This window comes from Mizuhopecten yessoensis, unplaced genomic scaffold (assembly GCF_002113885.1).
Source record: "Mizuhopecten yessoensis strain PY_sf001 unplaced genomic scaffold, ASM211388v2 scaffold11051, whole genome shotgun sequence".
Lineage (NCBI taxonomy): Eukaryota > Metazoa > Mollusca > Bivalvia > Pectinida > Pectinidae > Mizuhopecten > Mizuhopecten yessoensis.
This window is the reverse complement of record NW_018408854.1, coordinates 242097-246683: the sequence shown is the minus strand read 5'-3', so window position 1 is coordinate 246683 and position 4587 is coordinate 242097. Positions and strand designations below refer to the sequence as shown.

General features: G+C 41.2%; 1 protein-coding gene across 2 annotated transcripts in view; it reads right to left on the bottom strand.

The window, feature by feature from the left end:
• Nucleotides 1–269, bottom strand: part of LOC110465076 (ETS-related transcription factor Elf-3-like) — a 28539-nt gene extending 28270 nt beyond the window's left edge. Inside the window, exon 1 of one of the 2 annotated variants that reach the window (XM_021520655.1) lies at nucleotides 181–269. The gene's annotated coding sequence lies outside the window, so the exon portion shown is untranslated. The remainder of the gene's footprint in view (nucleotides 1–180) is intronic. The other variant, XM_021520654.1, reaches the window with a different exon arrangement.
• Between the last annotated feature and the right edge of the window lie 4318 nt (nucleotides 270–4587).

Genomic DNA, 4587 nt, shown 5'->3' with positions numbered 1-4587 from the left:
CCCCCCCCGTCCCTCCCTCCACTCCTCATCCCCCTCCGGATTGGTTTTTGCCATTGAAAATAAACGATCCCTTTGGGGTTTATTTAAAAAAAAATCTGAAAATGCATCGAGGTAAAAGTCAGTAAAACAGAATAATTCCGCGTTTGAATGATTGAATAGAAAACAGTTTGATAAGCTTACCTAAAACTCCGTCTTCATAACGTAGCCTCCGTAAGTATTGTTAGTTATCATCCTGTCCTGCACTTATTGATACATAGCGTAGAATTCTACTAAAGACACGTGGTTTAGCTAGCATATCTAAATAGAAATGAGAGAGGACGTGATTGGTCAATAACAACCAATGATATCTCTGCGATGTACGTACTGATAAACTCACGTAACCTGTGCGACCTGTTACTAAGGTTGTATTAGTAAAAGCCATTGCTGTCATCAGAGAAATTACTATGCTTCTGTCGGCCGTTTGTGTACGGCGAGCTGTTTCCCTGTGATAATATATGGGCTAATATAAGTGACGGGGTGTTGATCGAGGCGAGGAGGAGAAGGGGAGATGAGAGAGGTGAAGAGGTTTGACATGGATTGTCAGGCAGACGACAGAAGGTTAATATCCTCCGACAGGTGTCGACATACGCCGGGTGTGTATCCGGTTAACCGTGTATTACGTAGTTTGTATCTAAATAAATCACCAAGTGTTAAATTCAATAGACACTTAGATGAAAACATGCAGACGATTAAAGGAGGAATAGACATCACTGCTACCGTAACCAGCACATCGTTACATAATCATGCTCTTTGAGGATATATTCACATCCACTGCCATATCATGTTATTATTATCATCTATACTTTGTATTCGATTTATCGGTATCAGAATGATTGACCAGGTACAATAGCTAGCTAGGCCTTCATACTGATCGATAGCTACACATCAAAACTGTACGTGTGTACGGAACATTTACTGCCAGTGTATACACCTTCCTGCATTGTGTATGTGTAGGTACGTATCCGCCTATATAACTCCATATACACACGAGACGTGACATTCCTCACTTTTGACATACAAACCTATTTATGGGATGGGTGTGAAAGAGAGTAGAGGAAGGGATGCGAGTGGCAGTGTTAGGGCAGGGAGGTGATATGATGGAATAGGGGTGCGAGGGGAGGGAAATTCGATGGTTGTAGGATGTGGCATCGGAGGGTTGCATGTGTGACAGAGAGGACGTTCACGAGAAGTGAGAGCAGTGGGATAAAGTCGCATGTGAGATGCATGAGTTTTGTAACGTCAGAACACGGTGTGCACACCGTCACACATATTGTTCGCACACCGTCACACATATTGTTCGCACACCGCACATCATCTACACTTAACGTCGTGTGAACCCTAAACTGTTGTGCCCTTTAAGGATCCGCGATCACTGCCAAAATCCGTAACCAAGTATTGGAATTTCCCCGGGATTTTTAAAAAAAAAACAATGAATATGAAATAAGCTAAACATAATCAACAAGATCGAGTGTTCTGCGGCGTGAGAAAATGACAACGGGGCTATACTTTGATTTGAACCCTAGACTTCTGGTTGTTATACTATCGCTGTCACCAATTGGGCTATTTGGTCTACGTAAGTGTACAAAGCCAACTGTGCTAAAGTTATATCAAACGGAAGTTAAGGGGAGGTTACTGTGTAACGGTAGTGCAGTGGGACAGGGATCCTAACATTCTTTTATTGTTTTCTTCGTTGTTGATGTCCCCGACAATTATAACAATTCTGTTTCACACTTGAATTAACATTTTCCATCCAAGTCGTAAGAATACAGCAACTAATATGTACTCGTGGTGGAAAGATCGGCCATCGTTACGATCGCGCTAGAGTTAACACGCGTTACGATCGCGCTACAGTTAACACGCGTTACGATTACGCTAGAGTTAACACGCGTTACGATCGCGCTAGAGTTGATACGCGTTACGATCGCGTTAGAGTTAACACGCGTTACGATCGCTCTAGAGTTAACACGCGTTACGATCGCGCTAGAGTTATAACGAGACGTGGAGCTGAAGCACACAATTCGTGCCATTCATCGAAACGCGATTTTCGTTTGGTACAGCCGAATTTGGTGTTTGTGTCACGTGACATTATTTGCTAAACTGACATTGGCGCCATTTTACTTTTTTTTGCCGAAATGACTGAACTAAAGTAGGAAGCTTCTGTATTTTACCAAACACGAGCAATGCTTAACATAAAAATTTAATTTCGTTCAAAATGACACACTTTTTAGGTCACACATTTAAGTTAAATTGTGGTAAAAGCTTTTAAAAGGTTCTGGTGAATAACGAGGAGTCATAGGAAGTGAAATGACATTTAATTAAGTTCATTCAAATATTTCAACATGCTTTGGTCAACTGTTAATTTTTGGCTTGGTTTGGTTTTATTTTGTTTAACGCCCTATCAACAGCTCCAGTCGTTTAAGGACGTGCCTCCATGTGTGTTGTGTACGCTTGCATGTGTGTGTGTGAGCCGGAGACAGGGTATGTTTGTGTACCTACTATGTAGCGCGGATCTGATGCCGACTTTATAGTGCTATCTCACTGAAAACATGCCGAAAGCACTAGACACATCATTCCGCCCGGGTACATGTTGCCATGACCCTAAATGCTGAACGTTAAGCAGGGAATAATAACTATCATGTATAAGGACTTTGGTATGTCCCAGCCTGAACCCATTGCCTTCCTCACCAGGACGAACGCTCAACATTAAAGTCAAAAGTGAGGTATTGCCAAGGAAGGCACTAATAAAGTATAAAGATCCCAAATATTGCAATGGTTGCAGCAGATTTATTTTGGTCGCTTTTGAGCCCCAAAATAGAGAACACTAAAGCAAATCCCAATCCTGCAGAGGGGTTCCGTTATTAGTTGTATCTTACGATACATGAATTTGGTAACAGCAGGTAAATTATTTTCTGGATCCTCAACCTGCAGGGGTGCAACTTTTAAGAATGCTGAGATAAAACTACATGAAAAACCACGTCAGCGATAAAGGTCAAATGGACCTCTTGTAATCTTTTTGATCGCATTCGCGTCGATAATCCAAGATACGAGTAAGGAAACTAATCAATCCAATCCAAATTTATTTCAGTTGTTTAAAATCCGTTAAAAAGTCAGTAAAGTTTGTTTTTTAAACAAATTGACATCTTAATTAAGTTGTTATGACGAGAAAATAAGTCGTTCTCTTTCAATATTGCGACATATCAAAGTCGTTTCTACGTGAAAGTAAGTCGTTATTATGACATAGCTAAGTCGTTACAGTGAACTACGAGATAATAAGTCGTTATTACGACATGGCTAAGTCGGTATTACGAGATAGTAAGTCGTTACTACGACATAACGTATTTTTCTCGGTGACCCGTACCGGCTTCCGTAAAATTTGAACCGGATGAAGCAATACTTTTCTAACTTTAATAATATCCACGTATTTCAAGAAACTTATATATATCTTTCATAGTCATATCAACTCTTTTTCCTATTTTAAAAGCACTGCCTCGGGTAATGTAATGACCTATAATTAAAAGATGGGAGCCTACTTAAAACCGTTTTTAAGACCGGAGTTGACTGGAATATAGTCAGTGTTTTGGAAAATTCTGCAAAACCAAATAATGTTGGTACGCTATGTATGGCTCATAATCATACGCTCAGGCGTATTTATTGAAACAAAAAATAGGGAAAATGTAAAAATGTAAACGTTTATGTTCATTTCAGAACAAACAGCACACACAAATAGTGGGTTTTTTCATATTATTTCTTGTCCCCATAATGTTATAAACTGCGCCGACAGTCATTTTCTTGTTCCTAGGGATTCTCTATTGGATTTTTTTCCCCCGAGATCCTCAGTACCGTACCCGAGATCCCCAGTACCGTACCCCGAGGATCCTCAGTACCGTACCCCGAGATCCTCAGTACCGTACCCCGAGATCTTCAGTACCGTACCCCGAGATCCCCAGTACCGTACCCCGAGGATCCTCAGTACCCTACCCCGAGATCCTCAGTACCGTACCCCGAGATCCTCAGTACCGTACCCCGAGATGATACCCCTGCTACAGATCAACATTCAAGGCCAACTCCAGAGGGCCCAGGTCAGCACGTGATCATACCCGCGACCTTACAATGTCGCGGGTTAGAGTTAACGAAATACTGGTGAATATGACTACCGCCTTTGGTCACTGTGTCGTCAAACACCTAGGGCATGGCTGACCGTAGATTGACTAGCATTTATTGCAGACACTGTCGAACTTTTCTTACCGAAATTATTTGCTACTAAATGCAATGTATACAATGCTGCACCAATTAATTTAGGTATTTTTTGGTGGATCACGTTGTTATATTGGTTGGTCAGATTGACGTATTGATGGGTCAGTTTAGCGTATTAGTCGATCAGGGTCATCTTTGTAATATTGGCAAGTCCACTTGCTTGCGATTGTCAGTTTGGCAGTATAGGAGGATCATCTTTGCCGTATTGTGTGGGTATGGTCAACTGAAACTCCGAAATTGTTATTAATACTCAAAAGTGTGAGTTAAGATACCATTTAACCCCAAATTACTCCA